Here is a 22,913-nt window from a genome sequence, read left to right as displayed (position 1 = left end):
TAGACATCTACAGAACTCTTCACTCCAAATCAACAGAATATACATTCTTCTTAGCACCACATCACGCTTATTCTAAAATTGACCACATAATTGAAGGTAAAACACTCCTCAGCAAATGCAAAACAATGGAAATCATAAAAAACAGTCTCTCAGACCACAGTGCAATCAAATTAGAACTCAGGATTAAGAAACTCACTCAAAACTGCACAACTACATGGAAACTGAAAAACCTGCTCCTGAATGACTACTTGTAAATAACGAAATTAAGGCAGAAATAAATAAGTTCTTTGAAACCAATGAGAACAAAGACACAAAGTAGAAGGATCTCCAGGACACATTTAAAGCAGTGTGTAGAGGGAAATTTATAGTACTAAATGCCCTCAGGAGAAAGCCGGATAGATCTAAACTTGACAACCTAACATCACAATTAAAAAAAACTAGAGAAGCAAGAGCAAACAAATTCAAAAGAAATAATTAAGATCAGAGCAGAACTGAATGAGATACAGACATGAAAAACCCTTCAAACAATCAGTGAATCCAGGAGCTGGTTTTTTGAAAAGATTAACAAAACAGGTAGACCACTAGCCAGACTAATAAAGAAGAAAACAGAGAAGAATGAAATAGACACAGTAAAAAATGATAAAGGGCATATCACCACTGATCCCACAGAAATACAAACTGCCATGAGAGAATACTATGAACACCTCTATGCAAATAAACTAGAAAATCTAGAAGAAATGGATAAATTCCTGGACACATACTTTCTCCCAAGAGTAAACCAGGAAGAACTTGAGTCCCTGAATAGACCAATAACAGGCTCTGAAATTGAGGCAATAATTAGTAGCCTACCAACCAAAAAAAGTCCAGGACCAGACGGATTCACAGCCGAATTCTACCACAGGTACAAAGAGGAGCTGGTACCCTTCCTTCTGAAACTATTCCAATCAATAGAAAAAGAGGGAATCCTCCCTAACTCATTTTATGAGGCCAGCATAATCCTGATGTGAAAACCTGGCAGAGACACAACAAAAAAAGAAACTTTCAGGCCAATATTCCTAATGAACATTGACACGAAAATCCTCAATAAAATACGGGCAAATCAAATCCAGCAGCACATCAAAAAGCTTATCCACCACGATCAAGTTGGCTTCATCCCTGGGATGTAAGGCTGGTTCAACACATGCAAATCAATAAATGTAATCCATCACATAAACAAAACCAATGACAAAAACCACATGATTATCTCAATAGATGCAGAAAAGGCCTTCAACAAAATTCAACAGCCCTTCATACTAAAAACTCCAAATATACTAGCTATTAATGGAACGTATCTCAAAATAATAAGAGCTATTTATGACAAACCCACAGCCAATATCATACTGAATGGGCAAAAGCTGGAAGCATTCCCTTTGAAAACTGGCACAAGACAATGATGCCCTCTCTCACCACTTTTATTCAACATAATATTGAAGTTCTGGCCAGGGCAATCAGGCAACAGAAAGCAATAAAGGGTATTCAAATAGGAAGAGAGGAAGTCAAATTGTCTCTGTTTGCAGATAACATGATTGTATATTTAGAAAACCCCATCGTCTTATCCCAAAATCTCCTTAAGGTGATAAGCAACTTCAGCAAAGTCTCAGGATACAAAATCAGTGTGCAAAAATCACAAGCATTCCTATATACCAATAATAGACAAACAGAGAGAGAGCCAAAACATGAGTGAACTCCCGTTCACAATTGCTACAAAGAGAATAAAATACCTAGGAATACAATTTACAAGGGATGTGAAGGATCTCTTCAAGGAGAACTATAAACCACTGCTCAAAGAAATAAGAGAGGACACAAACAAATGGAAAAACATTACATGCTCACGGATAGGAAGAATCAATATCGTGAAAATGGCCATACTACCCATTTCCTCATCAAGCTACCATGGACTTTCTTCACAGAATTTAAAAAACTACTTTAAACTTCATCTGGAACCAAAAAAGAGCCCATATAGCCAAGACAATCCTACATAAAAGGAAAAAAGCTGGAGGCGTCACGCTACCTGACTTCAAACTATACTACTACAAGGCTACAGTAACCAAAAAAGCATGGTACTGGTACCAAAACAGATATATAGACCAATGGAACAGAACAGAGGCCTCAGAAGTAACACCACACATCTACAATCATCTGATCTTGGTAAACCTGACAAAAAACAAGCAATGGGGAAAGGATTCCCTATTTAACAAATGGTGTTGGGAAAACTAGCTAGCCATATGCAGAAAACTGAAACTGGATCCTTTCCTTACACCTTATACAAAAATTAATTCAAGACAGATTAAAGACTTAAATGTAGACCTAAAACCATAAAAACCCTAGAAGAAAACCTAGGCAATACCATTCAGGACATAGGCATGGGCAAAGACTTCATGACTAAAACACCAAAAGCAATGGCAACAAAATCCAAAATTGACAAATGGGATCTAATTAAACTAAAGAGCTTCTGCACAGCAAAAGAAACTATCATCACAGTGAACAGGCAACCTACAGAACGTGAGAAAATGTTTGCAATCTACCCATCTAACAAAGGGCTAACATTCAAAATCTACAAGGAATTTAAACAAATGTAGAAGAAAAAACAACCCCATCAAAAAGTGGGCAAAAGAAATGAACACACATTTCTCAAAAGAAGACGTTTATGCGGCCAACAAGCATATGAAAAAAAAGCTCATCATCACTGGTCATTAGAGAAATGCAACTCAAAACCATAATGAGATACCATCTCATGACAGTTAGAATGGCGATCATTAAAAATTCAGGAAACAACAGATGCTGGAGAGGATCTAGAGATATAGAAATGCTTTTACACTGTTGGTGGGAATGTAAATTAGTTCAACCCTTGTGGAAGACAGTGTGGCAATTCCTCAAGGATTTAGAACCTGAAATAACATTTGACCCAGCAAACCCATTACTGGGTATATACCAAAAGGATTATAAATCATTCTACTATAAAGACACATGCACACATATGTTTATTGCAGCACTATTCACAATAGCAAAGTCTTGGAACCAACCCAAATGCCCATCAGTGATAGACTGGATAATGAAAATGTGGCACATATACACCATGGAATACTAGGCAGCCATAAAAAAGGTTGAGTTCATGTCCTTTGCAGGGACATGGATGAAGCTGGAAACCATCATTCTCAGCAAACTAACACAGGAACAGAAAACCAAACACTGCATGTTCTCACTCATAAGTGAGAGTTGAACAATGAGAACACATGGACTAAGGAATGGGAACATCAACCACTAGGGCCTGTCGGGGAGTGGGGGCTAGGGGAGGGATAGCATTAGGAGAAATACCCAGTGTAGATGACGGGTTGATGGGTGCAGCAAATCACCATGGCACGTGTATACCTATGTAACAAACTTGCATGTTCTGTACATGTATCCCAGAACTTAAAGTATAATAATAATAACCAATAATAATAATACAGAACAAGATCATGTCCTTTACAGGGACATAGATGGAGCTGGAGGCCATTATCTTTAGCAACCTAAACAGGAACAGAAAACCCTGCATGTTCTTACTCACAAGTGAGAGCTGAACAATGAGAACACATGGACACAAGGAGGGGAACAACACACACCGGGGCCTGTTATGGAGGTGAGGAGAGGGAGAGCATCATGATAAATAGCTAATGCATGTGGAGCTTAATACCTAGGTGATGGGTTGATAAGTGCAGTAAACTTATAAGTGGGAGCCAAATTATGAGAATACATGGACACAAAGAGGAGAACAACACACACTGGGGCCTATCAGAGGGTGGATGGTGCAAAGAGGGAGAGGGTCAGGAAAAATAACTAATGAGTAATAGGCTTAATACCTGAGTGATGAAATAACATTTAAGAAAAGAAAAAGCAAACTGGCTATGTCATGCTTCTATTAAGTCTTTACTTCCTTCATAATAACAACAAACCCCCATAACACAAGTTTACCTATATAACAAACCTACATGTGTACCCTAAACTTAAAAGTTAAAAAAAAGAAAAAGAAGTTTCTTTCATGACCCTAGGAAAGGTAGCTCTTCCAGGAAGGAAGGTCTACTAAAAGGCCTATGATCCTGAGAGTTATTAATCCTGATCTGACTTTGAAAAATTATCACTTGATTAGACTGCTTTATCAAGCTCCTGTTCACTCTCCCAGTCTCCAATCTCCCCATTCCAGTTCATCTTCCACAGTGTCACAAGATTAATTTCTTAAAAAAAAAAAAAGAAAAAAAGAAAAGAAAAAGCAACTTGGCTACATCATGCTTCTATTAAGCCTTTACTTCCTTCATAATATATAGTACAAACCCTCTCAGCATGGCATATAAAACTCTACTCTGTTTGGTCCTCATCTACTTCTTATACAACCATCTCTCATTGCTCCTTCTCATAGTCTATCCCCTATGCAAACAATGTTCCAGCCACCTTTAATTTGTTACCATTCTGTAAATATAGTACATTGTTTAATGTGCTTTTACCTTTGCACATCCTATTTCCTCAACCTAACATACCTGTCCCCTCCCTTCCTCTTCTAAACATTCCTACTTTTCCTTTAAGACTCAGTTTAAATGTTACCTCTTCTGTGAAACCCTCCCTATGCTTACCATGAAGAATTCATCCTTTATACTTCCACAGCATCCTGGGCATACAATTATCATAGTACTTATCTCACTTATAATAACCACACTGTATTGTCAGTTTGTCTGTCTCCTAAGTTTCTTGAAGGGTAAGTCTGTATCATTTTCATCTCTGTATCCAAAACATATAACCTGGCCCAGAGTGTTACTCATTAAGTGTTTATTAAGTAAATGAATGGATGAGCTATGATAAGAACTGCTATTTGTAATCAACATATAACATAATATATACAGTTAACAAATAAGGCATGACTAGTCTTCTTTGATGCCCCATTCTTTATTTGAAGCTTTAATCTAAGGATTTAGGGAATTTAGAATTGCCAGCTGGAAGAAAAAAAAAGTTTGTCTCAACTATATCTTTCTTGGGGAGCTGTTGACCATTTTGTGGATATAGGGGAAGGAGCTTGACCATCAAAGTCACTTTTCAGTCTTTTGGAAGCAATGAACTTCTCATTGTACCACTCCACTTCTAATTTTGATTTCAATTTCCTGATATTATAGCACAACTCCTAACATTTAGAATTTATTTTCCCTTTTTCCTCTTAATCCTCTTATTTTTTCCCCAACTTTATCCCTCACCAAGAGCTGATTTTCATTGCATGTATTTAAATAAACTGCCAACCCATTATGCCATTTACACTAGAAGCCTGGTAATAAAGTAGGACCTTCTCCAAGGTCATTCATATACTCTCTGATATCTGGGAAAGTGCTGAGAGAAAAACAGGTAGATAACTCAATCTGTCACGTGGATCTAAGGAGAATGTACAAATACCTCATTTCCATAACGACATTGTACTTGGTGTCCCAACATAATGAATGACATGCTATGACTGAAAACTAAACAGAGTCTAATGGTAAATGCATTAATTAGTGACCTGTTTACACTTCTCCTGGGAAGGATGGCCATTTGTTACAGCTGCTGTCATGCAAGAATACTGACTGTTGTTGGGTCTCCACTCTGGGAATGCATATAAATTTGTGAGATTCTCCCACATTATCATTTGTTGACAGGCGTTAATAACACTAATGAAAGCAGGAGAGCTTGATTCAAACACACAAATAATTAGAATTGATAATAGATATGTGAACAGGGCCTTCATTAATACATTTTTTAATGATGCAGAGATGGAAGTTAAAAAGCGGGTGTCTAGACATATATTTATAGCACCTCCACCTCCTTCAATCAAAGATAATTCTTCTACCTCTTTGATTTATCCATCTTTTAGTTATATACCTAAGAAAGCAGAATACTCATGTTCTGGTAAGAGAAATACAGAGAAAAGAGAGTAGATCCAGCTCTATTCAGTTAATGACAATTATTAACGAGAATAGTGCCTGAAATCAAAAGATCACCAGCTTTTGTCTTAGGAAATGTTTGATGATGGATGTAAATTAAAGGGTTTATTCAGAGGAAAAGGAGCATTTACTAATGATGTTCAAGCCTAGTTGAAGTCTTCTAATTTAGAAAAAGATGAGTGTATTACCAATTTGCCTCCAATATCAGTGATTTCCCAGGTAACAATACCCTTGACAAATAGTCACATTGTAATGAGGAAAATAGTATGTGTTGACAACATTCTGTTAATAATTTACACTTTCATTGTCTTTTTTTTATCATAATTGAATGACCAAATCTCTCTATTTCTGATCAAGAGAGGACAACAGAACGCCAATGTTTTTGGAAGTCATGCCCATAGTCATTCAGATGTTTGCATTATATAAGCAACTGGTTTGACCAACTTGTAGCCTGGTTTTATTGGGAACATAACTACAGAGTTCAAAACCAAATGGTAGGGGCAAACGATTCAAGAAAACAACGGGTTTGTTCAGTGTAGAGGTGATGAACAAAGTCAGTGCATTATTAAATCAGTCTTTTACTAATTACTTTACTGAATAAACCCATCAGTTTAAGTATAGTGCTCAGATCAAAGTTCCTGAATAGATATAATCATATGAAGCAGTGAATGACACATTACTTCTACTAAGTTGCATCATCAAACTGAGAATACCAATGATTCCATTGTAAATATAGCTATGTACTCTGAAGACTAAGATAGACAAGTAAATCTCTGCCATCTTTTCAATGGAAACTTACTCGCTTAAAACTTTAAAAATTGTATAATGCCATATAAGGGCCCCAGAGTGGAGGCAGTGAGATTTCATTTTTAAGAGAGTGATTACCCACTTAGGCTGTTAAGCTTTATTAGGAGTCTGTTTTAATAGGAATCTGGTTTGAATTAAGAGTAAAATGAAACTGTAACGCACAAGAGGCCTAACACTAGCCTTGAGTTTGGTCTCAGAGCTAAGAGACAGATGGCTTCCAATTGCCCCTCAGAAGCTTTTATGTTTTAAGCACGTTGATTATTTTATCCTGCTAATAATCTGTGTGCTCTGTGATCACATGATCAGTCAGTCTCCCTACCCCGACAGAGAATACACAGGATGTGAATAGTTTCCAGCTGCCTAATGTTGACTCTGTGGTACAGATACATATTTTTAAATCATAACTTGGACTCTCTCCACCCAGGGTCCTGATGCCTCAGGCTCCAAACAATCACAAGTCAGCAGGTGGCATCTAGGGTTCAGCTGGGATTCAGAACCAGGAGATTCACTTTAGTAGATCTCCAACGCTGCAGAGTAAAACTGATGATGTGAGCAAAGGGTAGTTAGGCACAGCTCTAATTGCCCAAGTGCAAATTGGTCCCATTTGCAAGAAATTTCACTATTACTAAGTAGCTAGCTGGTAATAGAACAGCTCAGTCCACACAGCCACACTGAATATGCATCACAAATCAAATTTATTCACTTATTTATTACTTAATTAATGTAATAAATATTTATTGAGTATTTATTATGTGCCAAGCATTATACTGGGTCCTAGGGATACAGCAGTGAACAAGACAGACACAGTTTCAGACTTCACATGGTTTATTTTGTTTGCGCTAGCAGAAGTATAGTGCAGAGGTTAAACACTTAGCAGCCAGGCTGCCTAGGGTGTAAATCTTGGCTCTTTTGCTTACTAGCTTTGTGAATGTGGCAAATTACTTTCCTCCTCTGAGTGCCTTAGTTTCCCATCTAAAAGACTGTGATAAAACCATTATCTAACTCATCGAGTTGACATAAAAATTAACTGGGTTAATGTCACATGGTAAGCACTACATAAGTGTTGGACATTTTTGTTAGCTATGTTCTGCAGTGTCTGCTGATCATTCTGGAAACAACAGTCTACAACCCATGAATTATTGCTTCCAAGGTACAGCGTGGCTCCTTTTACCACTCACAATGGGGATTTTCCTAAATCTGAGGTAAAGAAACCAGTATAACTTCAAGACCTACTACCATAAACTCCAAAAACAAATCTCTGTCATCTCTTGGCCTCAATTTACCTCATCTGTAAATTAGAGCTTGTAACTAGATGATCTGGTACTAGTAGTGATTAAAAACACCGGTTTTGAATACTGACTTCACTACTAACTAGCTTTATGATCTTGAGCAAGTTAATTTTAAGAGCTTTTCTTTGTTTTTGGTGCTCTGCAATTTTACTATGATATATCTAGAAGCAGACTTATTTTTACTCATTCTACTTAGGACTTGTGCTTTTTGAATTTCAAGACTCCTATCATTCATCAATTCTGAAAAAAAATTCATTATCTCTTTAAACATTAGTTGTCCCCCATTCTCTCTAGTACTTCCATTAGAAATTCATTTTAGACATATATTGGACCTTTTGTCTATCGTCCATGTCTTTTAACCTCTCTTCAAGGATCTCAAATAGTGGTTTAAACACAAAGCCCTAAAATATCAAGACATGCCCTCAGTAACTTTAACTGCAAAACTCTTGCCAATTAACCTAATCAAACACACAACTCACTCAAATAAATAGTTCAGCTAAAGTTTTTTAACTTGACTAGTCATCTGAGTGAACTAATTTAAAACTTTTTTTTTTTTTTTTTTTTTACTTTAAGTTCTGGGATACATGTGCAGAATGCACAGGTTTGTTACATAGGTATATGTGTGCCATGGTGGTTTGCTGCATCTATTGACCAATCATCTAGGTTCCTTCCCCTTATCCCAACTCCCATGGGCCCCAGTGTGTGTTGCTCCCCTCCCTGTGTCCATGTGTTCTCATTGTTCAACTCCCACTTAGGAGTGAGAACATACAGTGTTTGGTTTTCTGTTCCTGTGTTAGTTTGCTGAGGATGATGGCTTCCAGCTTCATCCATGTCCCTGCAAAGGACATGATCTCATTCGTTTTTATGGCTGCATAGTATTCCATGGTGTATATGTACCACATTTTCTTTATCCAGTCAAGCATTGATGGGCATTTGGGTTGGTTCCATGTATTTGCTATTGTAAATAGTGCTGCAATAAACATATGTGTGCATGTGTCTTTATAGTAGACTGATTTATATGCCTTTGGGTATATACTCAGTAATGGGATTGCTGGGTCAAATGATATTTCTGGTTCCAGATCCTTGAGGAATTGCCACACTGTCTTCCACAATGGTTAAGCTAGTTTACATTCCCACCAACAGTGAAAAAGTGTTCCTATTTCTCCACAGCCTCGCCAGTGTCTATTGTTTCTTGACTTTTTAATAATCGCCATTCTTACTGGCATGAGATGGTATCTCATTGTGGTTTTGATTTGCATTTCTCTAATGATCAGTGATGAGTTTTTCACATGTTCGTTGGCCACATAAATGTCCTCTTTTGAGAAGTGTCTGTTCATATCCTTTGCCCACTTTTTGATGGGGTTGCTGCAGAGAGACACATACACACACGAAAACTTCAGGCCAATATCCCTGATGAACATTGATGCAAAAATCCTCAATAAAATACTGGCAAGCCTTGTGGAAGACAGTGTGACAATTCCTCAAGGATCTAGAACTAGAAATACCATTTGACCCAGCCATTCCATTACTGGGTATATACCCAAAGGATTATAAATCATGCTGCTGTAAAGACACATGCACACATGTGTTTACTGCAGCACTATTCACAATAGCAGAGTTGGAACCAACCCAAATGTCCATCAATGATAGACTGGATTAAGAAAATGTGGCACATATAACCAACCCAAATGTCCATCAATGATAGACTGGATTAAGAAAATGTGGCACATATACACCATGGAATACTATGCAGCCATAAAAAAGGATGAGTTCATGTCCTTTGTAGGGACATGGATGAAGCTGGAAACCATCATTCTCAGCAAACTATCGCAAGGACAGAAAACCAAACACCGCATGTTCTCACTCATAGGTGGGAATTGAACAATGAGAACACTTGGACACAGGAAGGGGAACATCACACACCAGGGCCTGTTGTGGGGTAGGGGGAGGGGGGAGGGATAGCATTAGGAGATATACCTAATGTAAATGACGAGTTAATGGGTGCAGCACACCAACATGGCACATGTATACATATATAACAATCCTGCACGTTGTGCACATGTACCCTAGAACTTAAAGTATAATTTAAAAAAGAATTGATAGACTATATAGATGCAAGAAAGAATACATACTTTGTAAAGAGAAATATAATTTTCTAATAAAAATATTTTCATTAAATAAGTCAAAAAAAAATACTGGCAAACTGAATCCAGCAGCACATCAAAAAACTTATCCACCATGATCAAGTTGGCTTCATCCCTGGGATGCAAGGCTGGTTCAACATATGCAAACCAACAAATGTAATCCATCATATAAACAGAACCAAAGACAAAAACCACATGATTATCTCAAAAGATGCAGAAAAGGCCTTCAACAAAATTCAACAGCCCTTCGTGCTAAAAACTCTCAATAAACTAGGTATTGATGGGACATATCTCAAAATAATAAGAGCTATTTATGACAAACCCACAACCAGTATCATACTGAATGGGCAAAAGCTGGAAGCATTCCCTTTGAAAACCGGTACAAGACAAGGACTCCCTCTCTCACCACTCCTGTTCAACACAGAATTGATAGTTCTGGTCAGGAAAATCAGGCAAGAGAAGGAAATAAAGGGTATTGAAATAGGAAGACAGGAAGTCAAATTGTCTGTTTGCAGATGATATGGTTCTACATTTAGAAAACCTCATCATTTCAACCCAAAAACTCCTTAAGCTGATAAGCAACTTCAGCAAAGTATCAGGATACAAAATCAATGTGCAAAAATAACAAGTATTCCTGTACACCAACAATAGACAAACAGAGAGCCAAATCATGAATGAACTGCCATTCACAATTGCTACAAACAGAATAAAATACCTAGGAATACAGTAACAAGGGATGTGAAGGATCTCTTCAAGGAGAACTGTAAACCGCTGCTCAAGGAAATAAGAGAGGACACAAATAAATGGAAAAACATTCCATCCTCGTGGATAGGAAGAATCAATATTGCGAAAATGGCCATACTGCCCAAAGTAATTTATAGATTCAATGCTATTCCCATCAAACTACCATTGATATTCTTCAGATAATTAGAAGAATCTACTTTTCATCTTACATGGAACCAAAGAAGAGCCCATATAGCCAAGACAATCCTCAGTAAAAAGAACAAATCTGGAGGCATCACACTAGCTGACTTCAAACTATACTACTACAAGGCTACAGTAACCAAAACAGCATGGTACTGGTACCAAAACACACATATAGACCAAGGGAACAGAACAGAGACCTAAGAAATAACACCACACATCTACAATCATCTGATCTTTGACAAACATGACAAAAATAAGCAATGGAGAAAGGATTCCCTAGTCAATAAATGGTGCTGGGAAAACTGGGAACAGTATGCAGAAAACTGAAACTAGACCCCTCCCTTACACCTTATACAAAAATTAACTCAAGATGAATTAAAGACTTAAATGTAAAACCCAAAAGCATAAAAACCCTAGAAGAAAACCTAGGCAATACCGTTCAGGACATAGTCAAGGGCAAAGACTTCATAACAAAAACGCCAAAAGCAATTGCAACAAAAGCCAAAATTGACAAATGGGATCTAATTAAACCAAAGAGCTTCTACACAGCAAAAGAAACTATCATCAGAGTGAACAGGAAACCTACAGAATGGGAGAAAATTTTTACAATCTACCCATCTGACAAAGATCTAATATCCAGAATCTACAAGGAACTTAAATTTACAAGAAAACTTTTTTCAATGCCCTAAAGATGTCCAGCCAAGGCTTTTCAAAGTTATTCTCAGATCAAAAGCCAATTCTCATTTTGGTAGAGGATACGGAAATAAGTAAAATGGAAATGCTTTCAGCAAAAATTACTCATCTCCTGAGTTAGAAGGTAGAAAATATTTGCTAAAGCATTTAGAAATAAACTTATACTATTACCACATACTACAAAGGAAGAGGACCAAGGTGATACTTTGCTAGTTAATTATTTGCATCTAAAATGGAGAAAAGTCTCTCAAAGTATTTTGCAGTTGTCAAATTTTAATACAAAATACTTCCTTTAAGTCAATACCAAAAGTTTTAATTGCCCTACTATCATGTGCCTAGCACTGTGTATGATTCTGAGGCTATGCAAGAAATCAAACATATGGTCGCTCTCCTTAAGGTATGTGTAGTCTCCTTGGGAAAACAAGCTAAACACATGAAAGAAGAAGAGCAGAGGGAAAAACACTTTCATCTAGCATCTGCTATGTGCTGGGAATGTTCACATCTAATCTTCACTGCATTCCTGTAAGACATATTATTCATTCATTCATTTAATAATGTACATATGCCCAAGGTCATACCACTAGCAAGAGAACAAGTTCAGATTCAAACCCAGGTCTGGTGCTAGAGCCATTATATCCACTATACTGTACTGCCAAATGTTTAATTAAATTATACAGATTAAGTAAGGAGTACTGAAAAAGAGAGGCAGTACAGCATGCTGCTGAATTAATGAAATTTGGGGTTAGACTGACCTGAGTTCAAATACCAGCTATGTGACTTTGGACAAGCTACTTAACCTTCCCGAGCCTCTTTCTTTGTCTATAAAATATGTACAGTTATTAAATAAAATAACGTACATAAAGGATTTCACATAGTGCTTTCCATAGTAAACAATAAATAGTAAGTATTATTAGTGTAACATTTAAAGTTAATTTTTAAACCCAAAACTAATTTTTCCACATTTGTATGCTAAGGAAGGAGGCATATTTCAAACTAGTGGAAATATGTTCCCTTCCCCTCATGGAGATTGGTGGGAAAGGAAAAGAAAAATATATTTAATAGCCTCTGCTAGTTCTTTATACTGCCAAAGTAAAGTACCCTGCAAAAGATGGACTACTATAAATAAAAGATACTTTGGATATGCAAAGGAAGGTGCTAGGCAATAAAGAATGGAAAGGCAAGTTATTCTCAATAACATGACAATATGAAACCTCTCAATCAACCCAAGTCTTGAGTTGACTTCTGGATAACATAAGTAAGAATTGTAAGAGTTCAAAGAGGAGGAGATAAAATGAGAGGTCATCTGTGACATGTCACTCCCCTGATCACCAGGTTTCATTCAGGTAATTATGCTGCACAGTAGGGACCTCTTTCTTTCTTCATTGTTTCATGGGCATAGCTCTCAAACCATCCCAGATAATGGAGGCTATCAGGGAGTAGTAGCAAGCCACTGGGCCTCATTGCTAGAACTTTATTTATTTATGTATTTTTTTATTGTACGTTAAGTTCTAGGGTACATGTGCACAATGTGCAGGTTTGTTACATATGTATACATGTGCCATGTTGGTGTGCTGCACCCATTAACTCGTCATTTACATTAGGTATATCTCCTAATGCTATCCCTCTACCCCACAACAGGCCCTGGTGTGTGATGTTCCCCTTCCTGTGTCCAAGTGTTCTCATTGTTCAATTCCCACCTATGAGTGAGAACATGCGGTGTTTGGTTTTCTGTCCTTGCGATAGTTTGCTGAGAATGATGGTTTCCAGCTTCATCCATGTCCCTACAAAGGACATGAGCTCATCCTTTTTATGGCTGCATAATATTCCATGGTGTATATGTGCCACATTTTCTTAATCCAGTCTATCATTGATGGACATTTGGGTTGGTTCCAACTCTTTGCTATTGTGAATAGTGCTGCAATAAACATACGTGTGCATGTGTCTTTACAGCAGCATGATTTATAATCCTTTGGGTATATACCCAGTAATGGAATGGCTGGGTCAAATGGTATTTCTAGTTTTAGATCCTTGAGGAATCGCCACACTGTCTTCCACAATGGTTGAACTAGTTCACAGTCCCACCAACAGTGTAAAAGTGTTCCTATTTCTCCACATCCTCTCCAGCATCTGTTGTTTCCGACTTTTTAATGATCGCCATTCTAAATGGTGTGAGATGGTATTTCACTGTGGTTTGATTTGCATTTCTCTGATGGTGAGTGATGATGAGCATTTTTTCATGTGTCTGTTGGCTGCATAAATGTCTTCTTTTGAGAAGTGTCTGTTCATATCCTTTACCCACTTTTTGATGGGGTTGTTTGATTTTTTTCTTGTAAATTAAGTTATTTGTAGATTTTGGATATTAGCCCTTTGTCAGATGGGCAGATTGCAAAAATTTTCTCCCATTCTGTAGGTTGCCTGTTCAATCTGATGGTAGTTTCTTTAGCTGTACAGAAGCTCTGTAGTTTAATTAGATCCCATTTGTCAATTTTGACTTTTGTTGCCATTGCTTTTGGTGTTTTAGTAATGAAGTCCTTGCCCATGCCTATGTCCTGAATGGTATTGCCTAGGTTTTGTTCTAGAGTTTTTATGGTTTTAGGTCTAACATTTAAGTCTTTAATCTGTCTTGAGTTAATTTTTGTATAAGGTGTAAGGAAGGGATCCAGTTTCACCTTTCTACATATGGCTAGCCAGTTTCCCCAGCACCATTTATTAAATAAGGAATCCTTTCCCCATTTCTTGTTGCTGTCATGTTTGTCAAAGATCAGATGATTGTAGATGTGTGGTGTTATTTCTGAGGGCTCTGTTCTGTTACATTGGTCTATATGTGTGTTTTGGTACCAGTACCATGCTGTTTTGGTTATGGTAGCCTTGTAGTATGGTTTGAAGTCAGGTAGTGTGATGCCTCCAGTTTTGTTCTTTTGGCTTAGGATTGTCTTGGCAATGCGGGCTCTTTTTTGGTTCCATATGAACTTTAAAGCAGTTTTTTTCCAATTCTGTGAAGAAAGTCATTGGTAGCTTGATGGGGATGGCATTGAACCTATAAATTACCTTGGGCAGTATGGCCATTTTCACGATATTCATTCTTCCTATCCATGAGCATGGAATGGTCTTCCATTTGTTTGTGTCCTCTTTTATTTCATTGAGCAGTGGTTTGTAGTTCTCCTTGAAGAGGTCCTTCACATCCCTTGTAAGTTGGATTCCTAGGTATTTTATTCTCTTTGAAGCAATTGTGAATGGGAGTTCACTCATAATTTGGCTCTCTGTTCGTCTGCTATTGGTATACGGGAATGCTTGTGATTTTGGCACATTTATTTTGTATCCTGAGACTTTGCTGAAGTTGCTTATCAGCTTAAGGAGATTTTGGGCTGAGATGATGGAGTTTTCTAAATATACAGTAATGTCATCTACAAACAGGGACAATTTGACTTCCTCTTTTCCTAATTGAATACCCTTTACTTCTTTCTCCTGCCTGATTGCCCTGGCCACAACTTCCAACACTATGTTGTATAGGAATGGTGAAAGAGGGCATCTCTGTCTTATGCCAGTTTTCAAAGGGAATGCTTCCAGTTTTTGCCCATTCAGTATGATATTGGCTGTGGGTATGTCATAAATAGCTCTTATTATTTTGAGATGCTTCCCGTCAATACCTAGTTTATTGAGAGTTTTTAGCATGAAGGGCTGTTGAATTTTGTTGAAGGCCTTTTCTGCCTCTATTGAGATAATCATGTGGTTTTTGTCTTTGCTTCTGTTTATATGACGGATTACATTTATTGATTTGTGTATGTTGAACCAGCCTTGCATCCCAGGGATGAAACCAACTTGATCATGGTGGACAAGTTTTTTGATGGATTCAGTTTGCCAGTATTTTATTGAGGATTTTTGCATTGATGTTCATCAGGGATATTGGTCTAAAATTCTCTTTTTTTTAATTGTGCTTCTGCCAGGCTTTGGAATCAGGATGATGCTGGCCTCATAAAATGAGTTAGGGAGGATTCCCTCTTTTTCTATTGATTGGAATAGTTTCAGAAGGAAAGGTACCAGCTCCTCTTTGTACCTCTGGTAGAATTTGGCTGTGAATCTGTCTGGTCCTGGACTTCTTTTGATTGGTAGGATACTAATTATTGCCTCAATTTCAGAGACTGTTATTGGTCTATTCAGGGATTCAACTTCTTTGTGGTTTAGTCTTGGGAAGGTCTATGTGTCCAGGAATTTATCCATTTCTTCCAGATTTTCTAGTTTATTTGCGTAGAGGTGTTTATAGTATTCTCTGATGGTACTTTGTATTTCTGTGGGATCGGCGGTGATATCTCCTTTATCATTTTTTATTGTGTCTATTTGATTCTTCTCTCTTTTCTTCTACATTACTCTTGCTAGCGGTCTATCAATTTTGTTGATCTTTTCAAAAAACCAGCTCCTCGATTCATTGATTTTTTGAAGGGTTTTTTGTGTCTTTATCTCCTTCAGTTCTGCTCTGATCTTAGTTATTTCTTGCCTTCTGCTAGCTTTTGACTGTGTTTGCACTTGCTTCTCTAGTACTTTTAATTGTGATGTTAGGGTGCCAATTTTAGATCTTTCCTGCTTTCTCTTGTGGGCATTTAGTGCTATAAATTTCCCTCTACACACTGCTTTAAATGTGTCCCAGAGATTCTGGCATGTTGTGTCTTTGTTCTCATTGGTTTCAAAGAACATCTTTATTTCTGCCTTCATTTCATTATGTACCCAGTAGTCATTCAGGATCAGATTGTTCAGTTTCCATGTATTCGAGTGGTTTTGAGTGAGTTTCTTAATCCTGAGTTCTAGTTTGATTGCACTGTGGTCTGAGAGACAGTTTGTTATAATTTCTGTTCTTTCACATTTGCTGAGGAGTGCTTTACTTCCAACTACGTGGTCAGTTTTGGAATAAGTGTGATGTGGTGCTGAGAAGAATGTATATTCTATTGATTTGGGGTGGAGAGTTTTGTAGATGTCTATTAGGTCTGCTTGATGCAGAGTTGAGTTCAATTCCTGAATATCCTTGTTAACTTTCTGTCTCGTTGATCTGTCTAATGTTGACAGCGGGGTGTTAAAGTCTCCCATTATTATTGTGTGTGAGCCTAAGTCTCTTTGTAGGTCTCTAAGGACTTGCTTTATGAATCTGGGTGCTCTTGTATTGGGTGCATATATATTTGGGTTAGTTAGCTCTTCTCATTGAATTGATCCCCTTACCATTATGTAATGGCCTTCTTTGTCTCTTTTGATTTTTGTTGGTTTAAAGTCTGTTTTATCAGAGACTAGGATTGCAACCCCTGCCTTTTTTGTTTTGCATTTGCTTGGTAGATCTTCCTCCATTCCTTTATTTTGAGCCTATGTGTGTCTCTGCACATGAGATGGGTCTCCTGAATACAGTAAACTGATGGGTTTTGACTCTTTATCCAATTTGCTTGTCTATGTCTTTTAATTGGAGCATCTAGTCCATTTACATTTAAGGTTAATATTGTTATGTGTGAATTTGATCCTGTCATTATTATATTAGCTGGTTATTTTGCTCGCTAGTTGATGCAGTTTCTTCCTAGCATTGATGGTCTTTACTATTTGGCATGCTTTTGCAGTGGCTGGTACCAGTTGTTCCTTTCCATGTTCAGTGCTTCCTTCAGGGGCTCTTGTAAGGCAGGCCTGGTGGTTACAAAATCTCCCAGCATTTGCTTGCCTGTAAAGGATTTTATTTCTCCTCCACTTATGAAGTTTAGTTTGGCTGGATATGAAATGCTGGGTTGAAAATTCTTTTCTTTAATAATGCTGAATATTGGCCCCCACCCACTTCTGGCTTGTAGAGTTTCTGCTGAGAGATCCACTGTTAGTCTGATAGGCTTCCCTTTATGGGTAACCCAACCTTTCTCTCCGGCTGCCCTTAACATTTTTTCCTTCATTTCAAATTTGGTGAATCTGACAATTATGTGTCTTGGAGTTGCTCTTCTCGAGGAGTATCTTTGTGGCATTCTCTGTATTTCCTGAATTTGAATGTTGTCCTGCCTTACTAGGTTGGGGAAGTTCTCCTGGATAATATCCTGAAGACTATTTTCCAACTTGGTTCCATTCTCCCCATCACTTTCAGGTACACCAATCAGATGTAAATTTGGTCTTTTCACATAGTCCCATATTTCTTGGAGGCTTTGTTCATTTCTTTTTATTCTTTTTTCTCTAAACTTCTCTTCTCACTTCATTTCATTCATTTGATCTTCAATCACTGATATCCTTTCTTCCACTTGATCGAATTGGCTACTGAAGCTTGTGCATTCGTCACATAGTTCTCATGGTTTTCAGCTCCACCAGGTCATTTAAAGTCTTCTCCACACTGTTTATTCTAGTTAGCCATTCATCTAATCTTTTTTCAAGGTTTTTAGCTTCTTTGTGATGGGTTCGAACATCATCCTTTAGCTCAGAGAAGTTTGTTATTACCGATCATCTGAAGCCTTCTTCTCTCAACTTGTCAAAGTCATTCTCTGTCCAGCTTTGTTCCGTTGCTGGTGAGGAGCTGTGTTCCTTTGGAGGAGAAGAGAAGCTCTGATTTTTAGAGTTTTCAGCTTTTCTCCTCTGGTTTCTCCCTGTCTTTGTGGTTTTAACTACCTTTGGTCTTTGATGATGGTGACGTACAGTTGGGGCTTTGGTGTGGATATCCTTTCTGTTTGTTAGTTTTCCTTCTAACAGTCAGGACCCTGAGCTGCAGGTCTGTTGGAGTTTGCTGGAGGTCCACTCCAGACCCTGTTTGCCTGGGTATCATCAGCGGAGGCTGCAGAACCACAAATATTGCAGAACGGCAAATGTTGCTGCCTGATCTTTCCTCTGGAAGCTTTGTCTCAGAGGGGCACCCAGTTGTATGAGGTGTCAGTCAGCCCCTACTGGGAGATGTCTCCCAGTTAGGCTATTCGGAGGTTAGAAACCCACTTGAGGAGGCAGTCTGTCCATTCTCAGATCTCAAACTCCACGCTGGGAGAAGCACTACTCTCTTTAAAGCTGTCAGACAGGGACATTTAAGTCTGCAGAAGTTTCTGCTGTCTTTTGTTCAGCTGTGCCCTGCCCCCAGAATTGGAGTCTACAGAGGCAGGCAGGCCTCCTTGAGCTGCGGTGGGCTCCACCCAGTTCAAGCTTCCTGGCCACTTTGTTTACCTACTCAAGCCTCAGCAATGGCAGATGCCCCTCCCCGAGCCTTGCTGCCACCTTGCAGTTCGATCTCAGACTGCTGTGCTATCAGTGAGTGAGAATCCATGGGCGTGTGACCCTCTGAGCCAGGCGCAGGATATAATCTCCTGTGTGCCATTTGCTAAGATCATTGGAAAAGCACAGTATTAGGGTGGGAGTGTCCTAATTCTCCAGGTACCATCTGTCATGGCTTCCCTTGCCTAGGAAAGGGAATTTCCTGATCCTTTGTGCTTCCTGGCTGAGGTGATGCTCCACCCTGCTCACACTCCATGGGCTGCACCCACTGTCTGACAAGCCCCAGTGAGATGAACCTGGTACCTCAGTTGGAAATGCAGAAATCACCTGTCTTCTGCATCAGTCACACTGGGAGCTGTAGACTGGAGCTGTTCCTATTCAGCCATCTTGGAACTGGGTCCATGCTAGAACTTTAAACAAGCCATTGAGAAGGAACTAGAATAATCAGAGACTGTTGTCTAAAAAAGATGGGTCTTTGGCTGGACCTGACAGCATCGACCAGACTCAATGTGCAGTGGGAACTGGGGAAGAGAGATTCCACGAAGAAGGATGGAAATAGAAATAACACCTTGATAAGTCTAGAAAAGAAGTTTGCCTTGGAAAACAAAGGGCTCTAACTGCCTCTTAAGCACAATTATCAATGTGGCCCCAGTCTTTTTTTGATGTCCACTTTGAAGGAAAAGATAGCTAATGGTTAAGCAGCTCTGCTCAGGTTAGGGGAGGGGGGTAAGGAGAGAACTACGACGAAAAGGAACACCTCTCTCCACATGTAGATCTGGCAGATTTCCCTCATACCAGGTCACAAGCTAGACTGTATAAGGGTTATTGAAACCACTGTTTTCCCCTCAATCCAACATTCTCACTCTTACTGGATGACCATACTTAATCTCTCAACTATAAAAAGCAGGTAGCACCTCCTGCCACACTTACTAAATCAGTTAAGATTAAGGTTGGCTGCATTTAACAACAAAAAGTTATAATAACAACAGTGTCTTAAACAAAATGGAAGTTTCTTTTTTTTCTCATGAAAAGAAGTCTGGAGATAGATACAGAGTCCAGAATTGTTGTGGCACCTCCACAGCCATCAGTCGTCAGAGGCCTAAGCTCTATCTTGCTCTTCCTTCTTAGCTTGTTGCCTCATCTTGTGGCTAAGATGACTATTCAAGCTTCAACCCCATTTCATCTATGATTAAGCACAAAGGATCAGATGGACTTCCCCTTCCCCTAGGTATCCCACACAACACTTTCATCTTGTTGGCCAAAATAAAAATAATAGAGTTTCCATAGCATTTACTATGTGCTAGGCTCTGCTCTGAAAGCTTTACAAATATAAACTCATTTATTTTTCAGAGAAACTCAATACAACAGGTACAATTATTATATAATTTTACAGATGCAGAAACGAAGGCATAGAGAATTTACAGCTAGTAAAGGATGAAGCAGAGATTTGAATGCAACCTACATAGCCTGATTCCAGAATATGTGTACCTAACCACAATGCTATACTGCCAAAACAAGCTAGACATCACCTAGCTTCATAGAGAACTAGTAGTCTTTTTATTGGGTAGCAATTAACTCAGCAAAATATTGAGGGTTTTTATTGGGGAAGAAAGAGGAAACTGGTGTGAAAAAGCAAAGCAGCCTCTACCATACGTATATCAAAGGTTCATCAAGATACTGTTCGTGAGAGCACTGTGAAATACAGTACAAAGCAGTATATGTGGGGGCGCGGTGGCTCATGCCTGTAATACCAGCACCTTGGGAGGCTGAGGCAGGCAGATCATGAGGTCAGGAGTTCAAGACCAGCCTGGCCAACATGGTGAAACCCCATCTCTACTAAAAACACAGAAATTGGCCAGGCACGGTGGCTCACGCCTGTAATCCCAGCACTTTGGGAGGCCCAGGGGGGGTGGATCACAAGGTCAAGAGATCGAGACCATCCTGGCCAACATGGTGAAACCCTGTCTCTACTAAAAACACAAAACTTGCCCTGGCCTCAACTAACTCCCCTGCCTCTGCCTCTCAAAGTGCTAGGGTTACAGCAGAGAGCCACCATGCCAAGGCTTCTTCTATCTCTTACATCTAGGATACCCCTCTCTCCTCATTGGCCACTCCTTCTTAGTCTTCCTTGATCCTCTCCTTCAAGCCTACAGGTGGCATACCCCAGTCTTGGTCTATGGTGGCTCACACCTATAACCCCAGCCCTTTCGGAGGCCAAGGAGGATAGATCACAAGGTCAAGAGATCGAGACCATTCTGGCCAACATAGTGAAACCCCATCTCTACTAAAAACACAAAAATTGGCCAGGTGCGGTGGCTTACACCTGTAATCCCAGCATTTTGGGAGGCCAAGGAGGGTGGATCACAAGGTCAAGAGATCGTAACCATCCTGGCTAACATGGTGAAATCCCATCTCTTTAAAAAAAAAAAAAAAGCAATATACATATAATGCTGGTAGAGCAAGTCACTACTCTGTCCGTCCCCAGAAAAGTATTCGATAATCCAATCCTCTGGAAATTCTGAGACATTTTCTCCTGAATTGGGCTAGAGAAACTCTACCAGATCAGGGTTGGGAGTGGCAAATGCTATTGTTCTGTCTCTCCAATGTAAGAATGTAAGAGTGGTGTTTGGTAGGGATCCCTTGGAAAATCCCCTTCAAGAGGAATGTATGCCTTTCCAAACAAAAACCATGTTACAAAGAAACTCTCTCATCACCAGACTGTTCCCCTAGAGTAGTTAAAGCCTTAGACATAAAGCTAGCTGACGCAAGCCGACTGCATGACAAAAAAAAAAAATTATTGTTTTGGATTCAACCAACTACCAATTGAAAATATTTATGTTTTTTTTAATTTCTAGTAGCCAAATTTTATTTATGTATTTTTAATTCCTTTTCTTTTTGTATTTCTAAATTTATTTTCTATTTCAATAGGTTTTTAAGGAACAGGTGGTGTTTGGTTACATGAATAAGTTCTTTAGTGGTGATTTCTGAGATTTTGGTGCACCCATCACCCAAGCAGTGTAAACTCTATCCAATGTGTAGTCTGTTATCATTCACCCCTATCCCTCCCTTTCCCCCAAGTCCCCAAAGTCCAATGTATCATTCTTACGCTTTTGTGTGTGGAAAATAGTGTGGAGATTCCATAAAGAACTAAAAGTAGATCTACCATTTGATCCAGCAATCCCACTACTAGGCATCTACCCAGAGGAAAAGAAGTCATTATATGAAAAAAATACTTGCACACACATGTTTATAGCAGCACAATTTTCAATTGCAAAAATATGGAACCAGCCCAAATGCCCATCGATCAATGAGTGGACAAAGAAAACGTCGTGGCCGGGCACAGTGGCTCACGCCTGTAATCCCAGCATTTTGGGAGGCTGGGACTGGCAGATCACGAGGTCAGGAGTTTAAGATCAGCCTGACCAACATGGTGAAACCCTGTCTCTACTAAAAATACAAAAATTAGCCGGGTGTGGTGGCACGCGCCTGTAATTCCACTACTCAGGAGGCTGAGGCAGGAGAATCGCTTGAATCCAGGAGGCAGAAGTTGCAGTGAGCCGAGATCATGCCACTGCACTCCAGCCTGGGCAACAGAGCAAGACTCCATTAAAAACAAAACAGAAAGAAAAGAAAAGAAAAGAAAAAAATGTGGTATATAGATCTACCAAGTAATACTACTCAGTCATAAAAAGGAACAAAATAATGGCATTCACAGCAACTGAATGGAATTAAAAACTATTATTCTAAGTGAAGTAACTCAGAAATGGAAAACTAAACATCATATGTTTTCACTTCTAAGTGGGAGCTAAGCAGCTTAATGAATTTAGATAGACTATCAGTGAGGGTTCTCCAAAGAAACAGAACCAACAGGACATATGTATATGTACATT

This window comes from Theropithecus gelada, chromosome X (assembly GCF_003255815.1).
Source record: "Theropithecus gelada isolate Dixy chromosome X, Tgel_1.0, whole genome shotgun sequence".
NCBI classification, from domain to species: Eukaryota; Metazoa; Chordata; class Mammalia; order Primates; family Cercopithecidae; genus Theropithecus; species Theropithecus gelada.
Note: the sequence above shows the minus strand (reverse complement) of the source record.